The sequence below is a fragment of the Chrysemys picta genome, unplaced genomic scaffold (assembly GCF_011386835.1).
Source record: "Chrysemys picta bellii isolate R12L10 unplaced genomic scaffold, ASM1138683v2 scaf5, whole genome shotgun sequence".
Classification (NCBI taxonomy): Eukaryota; Metazoa; Chordata; order Testudines; family Emydidae; genus Chrysemys; species Chrysemys picta.
In genome coordinates this window covers 610,005-629,266 of record NW_027052712.1, presented here as the reverse complement: position 1 = coordinate 629,266, position 19,262 = coordinate 610,005, and the positions used below count along the sequence as shown (strand labels likewise).

General features: G+C 40.5%; 1 long non-coding RNA gene across 3 annotated transcripts in view; it reads left to right on the top strand.

Moving 5' to 3' along the window:
* Positions 1–19,262, top strand: part of LOC135977643 (uncharacterized) — a 228,301-nt gene that overhangs the window by 17,701 nt on the left and 191,338 nt on the right. The window contains exons 2-4 of one of the 3 annotated variants that reach the window (XR_010595081.1): positions 3,221–3,343; positions 5,387–5,490; positions 8,338–9,754. This is a non-coding gene — a long non-coding RNA (uncharacterized LOC135977643). The other 2 variants (XR_010595080.1, XR_010595079.1) reach the window with 2 other exon arrangements.

Below are 19,262 nucleotides of genomic sequence, written 5' to 3'. Positions count from 1 at the left end.
TGATTTACTTGAAAAATTACAGATAACTTTGCATGTGGACTAAAATAACTCTCTCTTAGACACAGTATGCTAAACCATTGTGAAAAAGTACCAGGAGAATTTCTGCCATTCAGAACAGATTTCATTCTAACCCTATAAACACGTTCTCACTTATTATAGAAACTGTCAGCAATAAAGTCAATGCATCAAACACTAGGAGAATATAATATTTTAATTTTATTAAGACCCTTTGAAACTAGGGTACATGACGTATACACCATGACCATTTTACATAAGTAACATGGTAAAACAAAAATCATAAATGTTTTATTTTATTAATTTTATTACTTTTTTATTTTTATACTTACTAACATTTTTAGTACAGCTCATTGTGTGTTTCTGTGGTAGTCTGATAAAGTTATTAAAATACCTAGTTTAGAGATGTTCCTGATCATATAAAAAGTCTGAGACCCTGATCCTACAAGGAGCTCCATGTGGACCTAAGTCAACAAAGATATAATGGTCAATTATGACAACAAAAGTAATGTAAGCATGCAAGAATGAAGAAAAAATTACAAGATGCTATGATGAACATACAACTTTAGCTAGACATTTTCTGATGTAGATACTTAACTGTTGCATTAACCTAGCTTTTTGCATTAATTTACTGTTAGTAGTGGACATTGTCAGTTTAAGGTTAAATTTGGTACCTTGGTAATTTTGTTTTCTGTTAAAAGCGATAGAGACTGTGGAAACAATTTGAGGAAACAATTACCGGTACTTGCTTTGTGAGTGGTGGTGTTGAATAATGATTAAGTACGTTCATTTGTCCAGCCAACATACATCCAAACATAGACTTTTCCATGGTCTTTCCATAAGGGGATGATGTGACTGTGTTTTATCTTTGCCTTGAATACCTTCAAGTTCTACAAACCAAATATCTTGACCATGAAATTAAGCAGCTGTTTTAAAGGGTTCTTTTGCTTATAGTGGGGGCGTGTGTGTATGGTCAGTAAAATGAAAAGAAAGTTGTTGGTATTTTCTCAGCCGTATCATTTTATCTTTTAAAAAACAGTTACCTTGCAGAAATTACCACAATGCTTTTTATATTGACTTTTCCGATCAACACACTTAACAACAAAGATAATAGGTTGAGTTTCAGAAAAATTCAACAGTGGGGCTGGTATTTGGCTATCATTCAAGTATGTACAAGTAACATAGCATCTGTGAGCTTATGATCTCAGGGTTTCTTTTTGGAATTATCTTGATCTTCTTCCCCACTAGCCCTAAAGAGAGATGGTCTGGATATATTGTTTGTCTAGAGCTTCCTGGTGCAGTTGTGACTTTGACTTCTTGTGCTGTAAGAAGCCCAGGCTAAAGCTATGATGATGGGATGACAAGACTAATGCCTGGTCTACACTAGAAAATTAGGTCAGTTTAACTATGTTGGTCAGGGACATGAAAAATCCATACCTCTGAGTGGCATTAAGATGACCTAAATCCCCATGTAGACAGAGCTGAGTAAATGGAAGAATTCTTCCGTTGACCTAGCTACTGCCTCTCAGGTACGTGCATTACCTACACCAACGGGAGAACCCTCTTGTCAGTGTAAGCGGTGTTTACAACTGAAGCATTGCAACTGTAGTGGTGCAGCTGTGCTGCTGTAGCATTTTAAGTGTTGAAAGCCCTAAGACATCTCTCTGCTCTGGGAGTCCAGTGATGTTTAGCAGTATATAAGCTTGGCCAACAACGTTCCTGTCTGTCCACTCTGTCTTGCAGTGTTGTTCTTTCTTTTTTTGTAAGCAGGGTTATGTGAACAGCTGCTTCAGTAGTTCACAATATTAACTGATAATGGTACTAACGTTGACTAGTTCTTTTAAGACTGAACTATGTCACCAAGAAGGTTATGTGGCTTTGCTAAGGTCCCCAGCTAGACTTAGTACCAAGACTGACTGTGTGTAGGTCTTCCTTTATTTCATACTTCTGTGACAAATTTTCTTTCTTTTATTATTGTGGACTCGTATGACGAGTGTTGTATCAATAATAAAATTATGCAAAAGAAAACTGTGTTGTGTTACAATGTAATCTCAATTGTGAAACTAAAGGTAACTGTTTCGTACTGGGCATTAATTATTTTGAAGTTGCCTTATTTGAGCTTGTCCCAGTTGGGGGTGGGAGGAAAGAGCTTTGGTTTCATGTTTAATTAACACACATGGGAAAAGACTAACCTGTACCAGTATTGCTTGCACCGTTTCACTCAATAGGAAAATTATGCAGCATTTTTTTCCCTTTTTGTAGTTTTAACTCTTCCACTTCTCATCCCCTCGCCCTTCTTTATGTATTTGAATCTGCATTGGTTATTAATTCATAAATCTTCAGTCAGTTAAAATCAAGTAATTTTAGCTATTATTTATTATTGTTATTTATTAATTAATACTAATAATGTTTCCATGTTATAGTCTGACTGCACATGCTTCCTCCTGCGCAGGAGGCCGGTTATTATTTAGAAACTGATACCCATGCTGTTGAGTTTAGTGATGTAACCTAAACTCAGTCCTTTAGTTAGTCTGAGTTTTAGAACAGAAATGTACTATTACAGTATTCAGGCAGGGCCAAATATTTTTAGCAACTTTATTTAACAAGTTCCTTGTACCAAAGTCGACTGGTCGCATATGAAGACTGCATGCTGTTGAGCACTCAGTTTACTACGAAGCAGATGACCAGATGAACAGTTGTCATAAGTAGAGCTGGTTGGGAATTCTTCAACTAAACATTTCCATGTCAAAAGTTTTTCAATGTTTGGTGTTCTGTCCTTTTTGGGCACTTTCAAAGCAGAAGTTCCATCTTTTCGTTTGAAATACCTTTTGTTTTGAAATTTAATTTGTAGTGAAATTTAAATAATAATAAAAGTCAAACAAAACATTTCAAAAGTATTTAAATGAAATAATGTTTGAACGAACTGTGGGGTTTTTTTAGTTTCAGTTTAAAATTTTTCAAGATTTTGATCTTGTCCCAATTTGGAAAGGGAAAACTTTTTGCAATATTAAAAAATTTCCCGGGATGGCAAAATCATTTCCCACACAACTTGAGTCACTGTATACCTGTAGATTCTGACTGGTTTTGTGCATACTTTGGAGGGGGAAAAACCTTCAGATATAATTTTTTAGTACTATAAGAAGTAACAATCAAGGGCCTCTTGTGTACAATTGTATGACTAAATGTATACTGTTTTCCCTTTTAGGTATCTAAAAGCAATTGGCACAGGATCTTGGCTTTGTACTCTTAACTATCTTAGAGGGTGTGTTTTACGACATTGGGAAATAGCAATTTCAGCTGAGATCGGAGCTGTGACATTGATCTAAAGGTAGGTCATGCAGAATTCTGAAAGTTCCATTCTTCAGAAAATTTAAGGTTTAATCTTGATCTGGTTTAAATATTGTATGCTGGAATTCATTATGCAGTAAAACAGGTATTTAATAGACATCTCAAGTTTCAGTGACTCTTTTGTCTTGAAATCAATTTTCTTTTTTCACTGGCCGACTTCTCTCTAAATCAAGGTTCGCTATATCTGAATTCAATGGGCACATTATGATGCACTCTTTGAGCACAAGGCCTTTTCTTCTATTTCACTGTACATAGAATCAGAATACGGCTCATTGCAACAAATATAAATAAAAAGGATACAGTGGTGGTTGTTAATCTCAGGTCCTCCTCATGCATTTTCTCCTCTTGTGATGATGTTGGGCCTCGGGTATCTGAATAAGTGTCACATCTTTATTATATATCTGGTATTCCTACTCCCTCCTTCTCAAAGAGAACTACTGCATCTTTCCTCCAGCTAGGAGGACAGGACAAGAACCTTTTACTGAAACTGTTGCCACAAACAAATGATATCTTGGTATCAATCAGTGAGGTACACATTGCTGCTGCACTGTAGACCCCCAGAGCAAGTTTACCCCCAGAGCTGCCTTTGAAAAATCACATCTCTTATCAAATTATGTTGGGTACAATCTGTCAAATTTCAAGGTTCTAGTCTGATTTACTTATTGCTCTATTTGGAGTTGTTATATTTCATATCTCAATCTCTTAATTTGCAAATGTTGGTCTTTTTATCTTGGACTAACAATTAAAAGTGAAAGATGCAAAAATAAGAGACAGTATGGATCACTGGAGGGAGACTAGGCCTGGGAGACAGAACCCCCTGAAATCTAATCTCAACTCTGATCTTAAATTACTGAGTGGCCTTAGGCAAGTCCTTTAATTTATCTGCCTCTCTTCGCCTATAGAATGTGGCTAATGCCTCAGGTGGGTGCTCTGAGAATTAATTTTGTCCAGCTCTTTAAAGGTTAGTAGTCCCCCAATAAACCTTTTAATGCAGAAAAAATGAATTAATATCTAACATAGTGAAAACCAGAGCCCTTCACTTGAGACTGACTAAGCATATTTGAGACTTCCTTCTTTGGCTTTTTAGTTGCAGAGAATGAGTACCAGTAGTTAAGATTTTGCTAGCTAAAAACCACTACAGTTGTAACATTTACCATGATGGCACACGTTTTTCTAATTATCTTTACCTGTTTTTGCTGCTTCTTTAAATGGTGGTGATAAAAAAAAAAAAAAATTTGCTCCAGGATATTTCCCTTGTTACTTTGAAAAAAAAAAAAACTTCTGCAGAATGCAGTGCATATTTTCAGTTGGCTGACTACGGCAATATATACAAAAATCTATGTAAAGCTTGCAACAGAATATTTGAAGAGCTACCGTTCTGTCACATTTAGGGCTTGTCTACATGTGAGATTCATACCAGTGTAAGTTAGGATGTGTATTTAAGCTGATATAGTTGTATTGGTATAACCCCTGTATGTGTAATAGTTGCTTTTTTCGGTTTAGCTCTTGTTGCTTGGGTAGGGACTTAAGCTAAATTAAAAAAAAAAAAAAAAAAAAAGCCACTCGTATACTGTAATAGGAAGTGTCTGGGGTGGTGGTTTTACCAATATAACTGCTAAAACTTTTCCAGGTAGACAAGGTCTTAGTGCTGAACTTCCAGTGTTTGCAGGGTCCTGAAAGGGGCAGGAAGTCCTCGTTTTCAAATTCAAGCATGCCTGTTACTGTCTATGTAGCTTTCTTTGTCCAAATGTTTTTAAATATAGACTTCCACTGTGGCTTGCATTCAAATCTGCTTCCCCCTCCCCACAGTGTTGTTAGTTAATTGAACAAACCCTGCTTGGAGCAACTGATAATAGGAAAATGGTTGTGCGAGGGTTCTTGTGGTTCCTGTAACACAATTCCTATGGATCTATCAGATTGTTAAAGTGACAGAGCTGTTAGAGAAATGAAAAAAAAACAAATCAGTCTGTTATGCTGAAGAGAATTTCATTGTCGCTTTATAAATTTTATTTCCCCCTTTTAGTCCCTCTTCATTTTATAGTTCCCATGGTGACTCCTTATCTAAGCCAGAAAACCAGATAAACTGCTTCAGTGAGCCAGCTTGGGCACAGATCCAATATTTTGGAGGTATTTTTAATTTGTATTATTAATCTGACTCTTCTATAGTTGCCTCCCTTTTTTCAGGGGTACCTTTTGCATGAAAGGAATAAGCCCATATTTGAGTATTTGGAATAATTTAGTTGGTTGCAGATGTCTTTGTACTCTCAGTTGAGGAAAAAATAGGTCTTTTGAAAGTCCAGGGTCTGCACCCATGCACTACCTGATTGGGCTAGAAGCAATACATGACAGTTAGCTAGCAAACAGGAGCAGCAAATGGGAGTTTTGTGAAGGAGTGCTCCAGGTGAAAGAGGAGCAACTATGTGATCCTTGGAGTGAGTTTGTTGTCTTAGTTTTTTGTTATGTGCTTTCTTGCCATGTGCCTGCTTGATTGAATTTTATAGTGTGGTCTCTTTTGGGGGGCTGTGTGCTGAGCCTAGATTCCTGCTAGGCTAGGCTGAAAGCTTCCTAATGAGGCTCTAGTCTGCTTTCCTTGGGGGCGGGGCTAAATCAGGGAGAACAGGGGTTTAAAAAACCAGCTTCTAAGCACCCAGAGGAGCTAGGAAACAGGGGAGTTTAGAGAAGGAGTGTGAGAGCCAGATAGACCTAACAAACATACTCTAAACTTAGGCCAGTGATGCCCCCCCAAAACAAACAAACAAATCGTAGCACGAACAAACAAAAACCCCTGCAAGAGTAAAAATAACTCGGTCAGAAGTCCAGCAGCAGACTGGGGGCTATCCAGTTTGTTGTATTGAATGCAGCATTTATGATCGATTACCTGCCTGTGGGCACATGGCAAATATGTACATTTGGTGCAATCAGCTCATGAACCTCAGAGACTGAGTACAGGCCCTTGAGACCAGAGTAGCTAAGCTGGAGGAACTAAGGGAGACAGAGGTAGACAGATGAAACTTTCAGGGACACAGTTGAGGATGACAGTGTTGGGGAAGGAGAACATGAAGCTGTAGCGCAGGGAAATGATCGCATAGTTGGGACCCTCCTTCCAGATGTCATGATATCCTCTTGCACTGAGGATACCCATCTAGGGGAAGGAACCCCAGTTATTAGGAAGAGACAGTTAATAATCATGGGGGATTAAATTATTAGAAATATTAGATAGTTGGGTTTGTGATGATGAGGAGAGCCACACGGTGAATTGTCTGGTGGGTGCAGACCTCTTGAGACATCTATATAGACATATGGGCAATGCTGGAGAGAAGCCAGTGGTTGTGGTACATGTAGGCACCGATAATAGGGAAAGGTAGGAAAGAGGTGCTGGAGGCCAAATTTAATCTGCTAGGTAAGAGATTAAAGTCCAGGATCTCCATTGTAGCGTTTTCTGCAATGCTCCCAGTTCCATCTGCAGGACCAGTTAGACACACAAACAACTGCAGGGTCTCAATGTGTGGATAAGACAGGTATTCAGAGGAGGGATTTAAGTTTGTCAGGAACTGGGGAACCTTTTGGGAAAGGAGGTGCCTATACAGGAAGGGTTGGCTCCACCTAAACCAAAATGGAATCAGGTTGCTGGCATGTAAAATTAAAAAGTTTGTAGAGCACTTTTTAAACTAAGGGCTGGGGGAAAGCAGGAGTGGAGGAGCACACTGTTGGGACAAAGACATCCCTTAAGGGAGGATTTATTAAAGGGAATACTCTCGAAAAGAGGAGAGGATAGAAACTGATAAAGTACAGATGGGAAATGAAGCGAAACAGTCAAATGAAAGAATCTCCTTCAATTACATCACATGAAGGCAGACAACTAAATATTGACAAACTTTATAATTGCTTATTCACAAATGCTAGAAGTCTAAATACTAAGATGGGTGAACTTGAGTGCCTGGTTGTGAATGAGAATATTGATATAATAGGCATCACAGAAACTTGGTGAAATGATGATACTCAATGGGACATGGTGATTCCAGGGTACAAAATATGTGGGAATGACAGAATAGATCATACTCAGGGGGGAGTGGCATTACCTGTCAAAGAAATCATAGAGTCAAACGTAGCAAAAATCTTAAATTAATCAAACTAGATCATTGAATCTCTGTGGATAGAAATTCCATGCTTAAATAATTAGAATATAGCGGAAGGAATATACTACTGACCACCTGACAGGTATGGTGATTGTGAAATGCTCAGGGAGATTAGACAGGCTACACAAACAGAAACCCCAACATTAATGTGGGATTTCAACTATCCCCATATTGATTGGATATATGTCACTTGAGGAAGGGATGCAAGATAGAAGGACACGAAATAAAATTTCTAGACATCGTTCATTACTGCTTCTTAGAGCAGTCGCTCCTGGAACCCACAAGGGGAGAGTCCTAAGTGCAGCACAGGAGCTGATCCAAGAGGTGACTGTAGCTGAACTGCTTATTAAAAGCGACCATCACATAATTAAATTCCCCCTTGTAGGGGCAAAATACTAATGAAACCCACCACAATAGCATTTAACTTCAGAAAGGCGAACTACACAAAAATGATGATGCTAATTGAACATAAATTAAAAGGAACAGTCACAAGAATGAATTGCCTTCAAGCTAAATGTATATCCCAAACTTTTAAAAAAAAAAGCCACCATGGCTAACCAACAAAGTAAAAGAGGCAGTTAAAGGCAAAAAGACGTCCTTTAAAAATTGGAAGTCAAATTGTACTGAGGAAAGTAGAAAGGAGCATAAACTCTGGCAAGTCAAGTATACCGCTACCCCGATATAACGCGACCCGATATAACATGAATTCAGATAGAACGTGGTAAAGCAGTGCTCTGGGGGGGGGCGGGACTGCGCACTCTGGCAGATCAAAGCAAGTTTGATATAGCGTGGTTTCACCTATAATGCTGTAAGATTTTTTTTTTTTTTGGCTCCCGAGGACATCCATCAAAAGCAGAAAGCCTGCCAGACAATTAGTGGGGATCACTGGATGAAGAAGCGCTAAAAGAGCGCTCAAGGAAGACAAAACCACTGTGGAAAAGCTAAACAAATTCTATTAATCCGTTTTCACTGCAGAGGATGTGAGGGAGATTCTCACACCTGAACCATTTTAAAGTGACAGATCTGAGGAACTGTCCCAGATTGAGGTGTCAGTAGAGGAGGTTTTGAAACAGCTTGATATATTAAACTGTAATAAGTCGCCAGGACCAGATGGTATTCAGCCAAGAATTGTGAATGAATTCAAATATGAAATTGCAGATCTACTAACTGTGGTATGTAACCTATCCCTAAAATCAGCCCCTTGTACCCGAGGACTCTCGGAGGATAACTAATGTAAGCCCAATTTTTAAAAACTACTGCAGAGTGATATGGCAATTACAAGCTGAAAAGCCTAACTTCAATACCAGGCAGTTTGATAGCCTGTTGTTCACTATAGTTTCAACAATAGATGAACACTCTATGTTGGGGAAGAGTCAACATGGCTTTTGTAAAGGGAAATCCATTCCTCCCCAATCTATTAGAATTCTTCCAGGGTGTCAACAAGCTTGTGGACAAGGGGGATCCCATTGATATAGTGCACTTGGACTTTCAAAGAGCCTTTGACAGGGTCCTTCACCAAAGGCTCTTAAGCAAAGTAAACAGTTGTGGGATAAGAGGGAAGGTCCTTTCCTGGCTCAGTAACTGGTTAAAAGATAGGAAACAAAGGGTAGGAATAAATGGTCAGCTCTCATAGTGGAGAGAGGTAAATAGCAGGGTCTCCCAAGGATCTGTCCTGGGACCAATGCCATTTAACATTCTCATAAATGATCTGGAAAGGAGGGTAAACAGTGAGGTGGCAAAGTTTGCAGATGATACAAAATTATTTAAGACAGTTAAGTCTAAAGCTGCCTGAGAAGAGTTACAAAGGGATCTCGCAAAACTGGGAGACTAGGCAACAAAAGGGCAGATGAAATTCATTGTTGATAATTCAAAGTAATGAACATTGGAAAACATAATCCGAGCTATACATACAAAATGATGGTTCTAAATTAGCTGTTACCACTCAAGAAAGAGATCTTGGAGTCATTAAGGATAGTTCTCTGAAAACATCTGCTCAAACTACAGCAGCAGTCAAAAAAGCCAATAGAATGTTAGGAACCATTAGGAAAGGAATAGATAAGACAGAAAATATCACAGTGCCACTATATAAATCCATGGTACGCCCACGCCTTAAATATTGTGTTCGTTTCTGGTTGCCATATCTCAAAAAATATATATTAGAATTGAAACAGGTATAGAGAAGGGTAACAAAAATGAATAGGGGTATGGAACAGCTTCCCGATGGGCAGGGAGAGAGACTGTGACTGTTAAGCTTAGAAAAGAGACAACTAAGGAGAATATGACAGAGGTGGGGGCTTGTCCTTGGGGGGTGGGGTCAGAGCTCCTCTCCTTTCCTGTGGCCCCCTTCCGAGCTAGCATTTGGAGAAGCCCTTCCCCTCTGGATGGGGAGCTGAGAACAGACCTGCTGAGAACAGTGGTCTGTCACTCAGATAATCTGGGCTCTATTCCTGGCTCTGACACTGACCTGCTGGGGTCTCCCTTGCTGCCACTTCTGCCTTTCTGCTTCTCCGGCAGGGCGGAGAGCCTTTGCCTCTCATGAAAAAGAGAAGAGGGCACCATTCTGCTGCCCCCTGCCCCTTTGGAAAGGAAGGGGGCCCCCTGTTAATATCATATCAAGCAAAGAGCAGAGCCATTGGGCTGGGGGATGGGGTGCAGTGTCATGGTGTGTCTAGGATCCCAAACTTTCTTAATTGGTGTGGAGATGGTACTTAAGTCCAAAAAGCGTAATCAGATAAATTTTGTTGTAAAGCACTCTTTCCAGTTGGCCTAGATGCTAAAATGGATGTCTACCTATTGATCAGAAAATAGAATATCCCAGCAGATAATAAAACATCAGAAAACTAAGAATAAGATCTGATAATGAGCATTTGTGGCATTAATAGTAAAAACAGCCAAAGCATGCAGTCATGAGAGTTGCATTGAAACAGTTTTGACAAATAGCGCATGGAGTAATTGCAAAACAAGAGCATTCTCTGATTTCCCCCCCCCTCCCCCAAATCATTCTTAAAATCTCCTGATATGTGTGGTTCTAGAAAACACACTCTTAATATAGGATACGTGCAAAAAGCACATGTAGCAGTGGATTCCTTAGTGCAGAAAGACCTATATCACTCCTTCAAGGTCGTTTCTTTTGCCTTGGTTATCGGGATCATATGGAAAATTAACTTTTACTTTTATAGTCTCTGTTCTCTAATCTCTTCTTCTGAACACTTCTCATAGTCAGTTTAGTAAAATAGGACAACTCTGAGTTTGACTGGGATTTGGCCTTCTGCTAAGTTTACTCATAAGTGCATTGTATAAATTATGTAGGTTGTAAATGATACATACCTAAATATTATCTTTCAAGTCCAGGAGCACAGCAATAAAACTTTCAATAAATATTGTCTGCTAAGGATCTTAATCCATAGGCATGCCAAGAATATGGGTATTTTTGCTCTGGACCTCGCTTGAATAGCACTTTCTTTCTGTCACTACCTGGCAGTAGCTACAGTTAATTCTTCAAAGGCATTTTAAGTGTAGTGAGACCTACAGAAATGGGACTGCAGGAAAAAAAGAGAAAATTTGCCTCATCAAACACTCCAAGAAAACGTCTATCGTAGATTCCTACCTTCGCCAAATGAGGAGAAATTCTTATGTAGAAAACTAAATTAGTTTGATATCCTGTGGCACTCATTGCACTTCTTCATAGAAGAAAGTGCTTGTGTTTGCCAACAGAGCACTTTGATTTACATCAGCTCCTTCTGAAGAACTGTATTGCGGTAACCTCTCCTTGAACAGAGGAAGGCTGGGCCCATATGCTTGTCTGACTGTTCACAACTAGTTTAATTGAATAAAACTTGCCAAATAGTAAAAGATTTTAACAAATGTATACTTGATAATCCTTAATCTTTCCTCTGCAATATGCTCCATTTTTTGATTTAGTAGGGTATTTTTCCTTTTACATTCTCAACAGTCCCTAGCTGTCAGGAAATAGCTTTGAAACTCCCTGGCAAAATGTGATCTCGCTTTAGAGGATGGCCCCCTTCCCACATATAAGATGGGAACCTACTGCCATCAGTTGCTCTGTTGGCACAAGAGGCAGAGATCTGTGGTATAGATGTAAAGGTTTCAACTGTGCTGATGACTGACGTGGGGATCAATATGTTCAAAGAACGTTACTGTTGCAAAATCAAGAACTCAAACTAGGAAGTGCTAGAATTAAGACTGCATCCCCTTATGCATATGCACAAGGGGATTAATTAAGGTCCACCTCCTTGTGCATATGCAGTATGATATATGCTCCTCCCCTTCCCCCCCACAAGACACTCGGACACTCTGCCTTATTCAGTACACAGGATGGATAGTGCTCAGGGAATAAATTAGGGTTGTGTATGATTCTAGGAAAGTCACTGAAACCAAACTTTTTTTTTACAGGGGGCTACTAATTGTGTGTTTCTCTCTTTCTGGGTGCCCACCTTCAGATGCTGGGGCCAGTTTACAGAAGTGCTGAACACTCATAAGGGTAACTGAAGTCAATGGGACCTGTGCTCTGAACCTAAAAAGTGCCAACTGCAAAATATTGTGAAGAATCAGGGCGTAAGTCTGATTGGTAGATGCATTCCAGCTACTGGACACTCACGTCAGACACCCAAAATTAAAGATCATGTTTGATCTTAGTCTCTCTCTGCCTCAGTTACCCATCCTTAAAATGGGGATATTAATACCACAATCCCTCACGGGGGAATTGTGAAGCTAAATTCATTAGTTTTTGTGAAACACTCAGATCCTATGGTGATGAACACCATAAATAAGCCCATGAGGAAATTAGCAGTTCAGTCTTTAGAGCAGTGTCTGAAGAGAGTGCGGTAAATATGACAAGAGGGCGCACATTGAATGATAAAGATAAAAATAAATATTAGATAGCAACCCATTCATTGAGCACTGTCCATCCTGTGAAATGAATGAGGCAAGGGTCCTGTGGCAAACATGCTAGTGATCATTTAACTAAAGACTGTATCGTAATGCACATGCAAAAGAGGCTCAAATTAAGGTTGCATTGGCAACCTCAATTCTTCATTTCCTAGCTTGGCTTTGAAATCTTAATGTGTATGTTCGTTTTTTCAAATGCAATTTGTGATTACATTGATTGTCAAGAGTTTGTTACACCGAGCCAGTCTCTGGCATCTCAGCGTGGTTTTGGTTGAGGAAGCTTAGTGAGTTTTTTTGCATCCCAAGTTCACAAGTAACTTCAGCCTTCTCAAGTGTCCAGTAACTGGCATTTTTCACATGATGGTAAAGCAGGGAAGTGTAGAAAAGTATGTATTGCTTCAACACTGTGTGTCCCTGTCATGCTGCTGCTTAATTTCAACCATTGAATCATGACCATGTCACAGGTGCAGACTATATAGGAATCAGATCTCTGGCTGCATTTCACAGCCCTTAATCCTGTGGTTTTTTTTTTTTTTAATCAGAAATAACTGCTTGTCTTTAGTCTTGGCAAATACAATGTGTAGGAATTGCAACAAAATGGTGAGTCTGCAGAAATGTCAGTGTTATCAAGAAGACATCGAATTAAATTAAAAGAAAACACATTTCAAGGGACATCGTCTTAATCACAGTTCTACTTGAAATGTTTGACTACTAGTGTTTCAAGTAATATCCAAGATGATAATACCTAAAAACTTTTTTACTTTGTATACTAAACGAACTATATACAGAGGGATACTTTCATTGCTCTCCCTCTATATAATCATTTAGCCCCTAAATACCCAAATATACAGTTGCATCACTTTACCTGTATTTATTTATTTATTTTTCACTTTAACTGTAGGTTTTGTTTAATCATAAAAACAACTCATTGGCCTTATTATTCTGTTGCAGGCATTTAGCACGATATTGTTAACATTTTTAGTTACATTTGCATCACATGGCTTATTTACAAGGAGTTGCGCTGGATATGTGTGTAGAAAATCTAGGCCTTTGCAGCACCTCTGAACGGAGTTGTTTTTCTGTAGCAGATAGAGACCTTTGTAGACAAAGGGGGTTTGTTGTCCCATCAACGTGTGTGGATTTTAACTGCATATAATGCTGACAAGAGTTTTATGCCTATAAATGCTTAGCTTGTTAATGGGAGAATAGTCTCCAGGGTAAACTAATTATCCAACCTGTTTAGACACCTGGATATGAGTGCAACCTTACAGTTAAATGGTCAGAAACTCCAAACAAAACATTCTGAATCAGAAGTCATGTTTATAAGTTTTGTGAGCTGTGATCATTGCAATGTTAGTAAATGTATTTCTTTCAATGTTTGCAGAAATGTGTAGATCAGATTTGTTAGTGCTCTGACTTGAATTTTTATTGTTCCTTGCCATTAACTGCCTTGCTTTGATATTTGAAGTGCAAGGTCTGAAGAGAAGTAGTTTGTAATTTCTGTAAACTTAAACGATAGATTCTTTCACAGTAGCATTTTTTACTTTCATGTTCAGAAATAAAACAGGAAAAATATTTGCTAGAAATACCCTGTTATGCATATATCTTGAGATGGAAGGGAGATATCAGATGTACAGTAAAAGTGCTTTGCTACTCACCTAACCAAATCAGCATTTCTATTTTGTATCCCTGTCCTGTCCTACTTTATCAGTTGCCACTTTAAAAAACGAGGGCAGCTGCCTAGATTATGAGAGCTAAATTTTAAAAACAGACTTAAATTAGTGGGGAAATATTTCCATATCGTAATAAAGTTGTTTAATTTGTAAAGACATGCTGTTTTCAGAGATTAGAGATTTACAGCTTGAAAATTAAGTTTCATGAATTAAAATCAGGACACTCCAACTACTTTCACGTAGTCTTTGGTACTAGAGTTTTTAGTCCTTGTATGAGTAGCAGACTCTACTAATAATAGATTTAAGGAGAGTGGATCGACTAATGCACCTTTTATAATCTCTCGGCATGTGTAGCTACTGTGCCTCTAAAGGGGATTCTGTGGTAGTTATCTTTTTTTCAGTCATTTTGTTTTGTTTCCCAAATATTCCTCATCACTATCCTATTGTATTTTCCTCTACTTCACACGTCTAGCACTAGAGTGTTTTATACTCCACATGTTTTTTAAAAAATCCATATTTTATTCAAATATTTGCAGCACTGATACAACTTTTCCCCTCCTGAATACTATGTTGCAGTGATCAGCACAGACAGCTTACACTTTATAGTGGGACAATGTTTAATTGTCTTGTTGAAAACAGCTCCAGCTAGAAATTTCTACACTGAGATTCCTTCCTGCCCAGATGAAACTAATAGTTTCAGGCTGTGTTTCTGTCTGTCATTACTAATCCAGATACAGGTACTGCTATTAATGTTCTTTTTCTGAATTTCAAGAAACAGTTTGTACCTTGAGATCCAAAGAGTAATGCTTGAAAATTTTAGACAGCTTGAGGCACGGTTTTCTGACACACTTCTAATTAAAAACTTTTGTCTGGAGGGAGCTTCATAAAGTGTTCTGTGCAAAAAAGGTGTGGTCTTGGGTAACAAGCAAAAATGTGCTTTCAGCTGAATTATTTACCCCCTCGAGTAAAGAATCTGTAGATTTGAGATTATATTCCTGACATAAAGCAGTTGTTTAAGAATACTAGATGTCTGCCGCTAAAGCACATTAATATACTTGCATCTCCTTTTATTGTTTAAGAGAATACATTTAGTTACATTTTTGAGGATGGCTGGGGAAATTTTCTGTTCGTATGGTAGATGAGATTAGCAGGGCAATCGAGTTAACAGACTACAGAATTGTACATCTAGGTGCTTAATGCAGGGTATGCTCCTCAGAGTGTCCTTGACTCTAAAATCTGCATGTTCCACATCCACCCTGAGTCCAGTGGCGCTCCAGTGCAGTCTTCAAGGTACTCTGCAAAGCAAGATTTATCTGTTTTCTCAGGCATTCCTCTAAGGAGAAGAAATCTTTTTGCTTTGGAGAGATGAGATTGCTGTTTAAAAATAAATAAATAAAAATCATCACCCTAAACTTTACCAGTAGTGAGGAAAAAGCTTGATGGTTGCCCAAGAATTCATAGATTCCAGGACTGGAAGGGACCTCGAGAGGTCATCGAATCCAGTCCCCTGCCCTCATACAGGACCAAATACTGTCTAGACCATCCCTGATAAACATTTATCTAATTCATTCAACCCTTTGCTAAGACTAAGAATTGTACTGTAAACAGAGATCACAGATTCATTTTACATAAGCAACTAAAAAACGGTTTGATTATTTTTTATCCTTATTGACCTGTGCTGCACATAAACTAGTGGTTTAGAGCTAAAAAAAAAAAAAAACTTTATTGCTAATCCCTGTGTTACTTAGCTATTTTCTGGACCATTCAGCATGCAAGGAATTGAAACTAGTGTTCTGGTATCTTACTGGTTCTCAGTGCTTATATTCAGTGTGACAGACCCAGACCAGTGGGGTACAGGAGTCTGGTAGAGGGCAAATATACTGGTCACTGGATGAGTAGTTTTCTGTTCCTTGAGTGACCAGAGAAGGGGCTGCACTAGAGTAATCAGGAACCTGCTAGAACCAGTTAAGGCAGGCAGGCTAATTAGGACACCTGGAGCCAATTAAGAAGAAGCTACTAGAATCAATTAAGGCAGGCTAATCAGGGCACCTGGGTTTTAAAAAGGAGCTCACTTCAGTTTGTGGTGCGGGTGTGAGGAGCTGGGAGCAAGAGGGTGTGCTGCTGGAGGACTGAGGAGCACAAGTGTTATCAGACACCAGGAGGAAGGTCCTGTGGTGAGAATAAGGAAGGTGTTTGGAGGAAGCCATGGGGAAGTAGCCCAGGGAGTTGGAGCTGTCATGCAGCTGTTACAGGAGGCACTATAGACAGCTGCAGTCCACAGGGCCCTGGGCTGGAACCCGGAGTAGGGGGCGGGCCCGGGTTCCCCCCAAACCTCCCAATTGACCTGGATTGTGGGTTCTTCCAGAGGGGAAGGTCTCTGGGCTCTTCCCCAACCCACATGGTGAATTTCTGAGGCAAGAAAATCTGCCAATAAGCGCAGGACCCACCAAGATAGAGGAGGAACATTGTCACATCAGTTAAAAAGAACTGTCAGGATAAAAAAAAAAAAATCCTCACCGGTCTCATTTATAGCTCCTGAGTTTATAAATGTTTTTCATTTCACTTCTGGCCGGTTTTGCTCTTTGTTAATGCCTGAACTAAGCAAAATAATGTAGGCAAAAAAGAAGTAAACAGACTGGCCATCTTCATTTTCTGGTTCTTATGCCCTAGAAATGCTGCACTTTTTTGGGTTGTAAATGCTGCAGAGGCATGAATAAATCCAAACCAACTGTATTCAATGGAATTTTGTAAAGCCTAATAGCATTTATTTTAATATTGTGCTTTGTAAAACCTTATTTTACAAAATCTACATTTTGGGGGCAGTAATGTCCCTGTTAAATATATTTTGGTTCTCATTTGCAAGTCATCTACAGTGAGGAAGGAAAAAATTATTGAATTGGATGTATCACCAAGGCATGGAGACAGCTCAGACAAAAACTTCTGTGTGCCAAAACATCACCTGTAAAAGACTGATGCTGTTAAATCTAGTCACACGTCCAACACTAGTCAGCTCACATTAACTGGCAGAGAGAGGAGTTAATTGCTAATTAGACTTTTTTTTAATGGATTAGTTTTGTCCTAGTAGTTGAGGAGAAAACTTAGTCCTTGTATGAGTAGCAGTCTCTACTAATAATAGATTTAAGGACAGTGGATCCACTAATGCACCTTTTATGAGCTCTCTTGGCATGTGTAGCTACTGTGCCTCCAAAGGGGATTCTGTGGTAGTTATCTTTTTTTTCAGTCATTTTGTCTTGTTTCCCAAATATACCTCTACCTCGATATAACGTGACCCGATATAACATGAATTCGGATATAACGCGGTAAAGCAGTGCTCTGGGGGGGCGGGGATGCGCACTCCGGCGGATCAAAGCAAGTACAATATAACGCGGTTTCACCTATAATGCGGTAAGATTTTTTGGCTCCCGAGGACAGCGTTTTATCGGGGTAGAGGTGTATTCCTGATCACCATCATGTTGTATTTTCCTCTACTTCACACATCTAGCACTTTGAGATTCTTCATCACCCTCCATCTATCAGCTAGAAGGATGGCGGGTCTGGTTTATTTATGATATATCTTAACTGCAGAATTTACCTGGGTGTGGGAACCTGCAGGGGTGACAGGTTTGTATAATTTTTGGTGGTGCCCAGAACAGGTCCAAGTCTCCCCTCTCTCTCTCTCTCTCCCCCCTGCCCCCCCCACCTGCCTTGTAAACTGATATATATATTTTAAAATAATGTAAAAATGGACTGGAAACAGTAAGTGTTTCACAGTTTTCCTATATTGCACAATGTGGGGTGGGGAGTGAGGGCTGTGGGGTGGGGCCGGGGATGAGAGGTAAAGGGTGCAGGAGGGGGCTCAGGGCTAGGCAGAGGGTTGGGGTGCAGTGGGGGGTGAGGGCTCTGGCTGGGCATGCAGGCTCTGGGGTGGGGCTGTGATGAGGAGTTTGGGGCACAGGCAGGCTGCCCCGGGGCTGGGGCCAGAGAGGAGGACGACTCCACAGTCCCCCAGCCCTCCCCCCCCCGGCAGCATACTCACCCGGCACAGTCATCGCACATGCTCCTAGGGGCCGGGCTGCTTTCATGTCTAGGAAGCCCCTTCGCCTCCCCTGTGGTAGGTGCCGGGTGGGGGGGAGGGCTGCCATCACATGTGCGCCTCCTCCCTCCGCAGGTGGTGGCTCCCTGCCCACTGCCCAGGACAAGCAGGAACACTCTGGGGCAGGCACGCAGTGGCAGCAGGTGGGGCTGGGGGAGAGACCAGGCCCCGAACATTGGTGGAGCCGGGCCCCTGGGCCCTGAATTTCATGGCTCACTGGCACCATGGGCCCATATAACTCGCCGCCCCAGGAACCTGGGCTAACCAAGCCCAGCTGCGAGCATGTGTGCTGCAAAGCCACACTCAAGTCATACCCATGGAGCAGCATCCACACTGCTGCTGCAGTAACCTGGGTTAGGTGCTAGGGTTTCAGGGGGCATGTTCCATGATTCTGAGCACTGCAGTAAGCTATGCTGCTCTACGAATTGTTTCACAGTATTGTCTGTCCTTCCTGGGCCCCTGTACTGAAATGATCTTAGCTTATCAACACAGTTAACTACTGAACTTCTGGCTTGGCACACTTCTCATTTCTGCCTGCAACCTCCATTCTAGATGGTGCCCAGGCATGGATCCAGCTCAGGACTTTTGGCATAGTTAAAGCAATGCCCGTTTCTGCAAGTAGAAGCAGAGTGTTTGAGACACAATGGATGACATTTTGGCAGCATCTTGTCACCACTTCTGAGGGTGACATGCCTTGATGAGGAGGGCTGCATGAAAATGTGATGAAGTGGAGACAGCTGATTCAGGTTGTAATAGCTGTGGAATCTCCTCTTTGCTGACCGGTTGGTCTGGAGCAGGGCCACGAGCACAGAGTAGTGTGATTGCATCGTCCTGCAGACCTTGGGATGACCAGCACTGGCTCCAGAACTACTGCATGAGGAAGGAGAACTTCATGGTTTTATGTGAGGGGCTTGCCCTGACCCTCCGGCACCAGGACACATTGATGAGGGAGGCTATGCCAGTCCAGAAGTAGGCTGCTATTGCCATCTGGAAGCTTGCTACCCCACACTGCTCGCAGTAAGTGACTAACCAGTTCGGTGTTGTCAAGTCAGCTGTAGGTGCTGTGGCGGTTGAGGTTTGGGAGGCAGC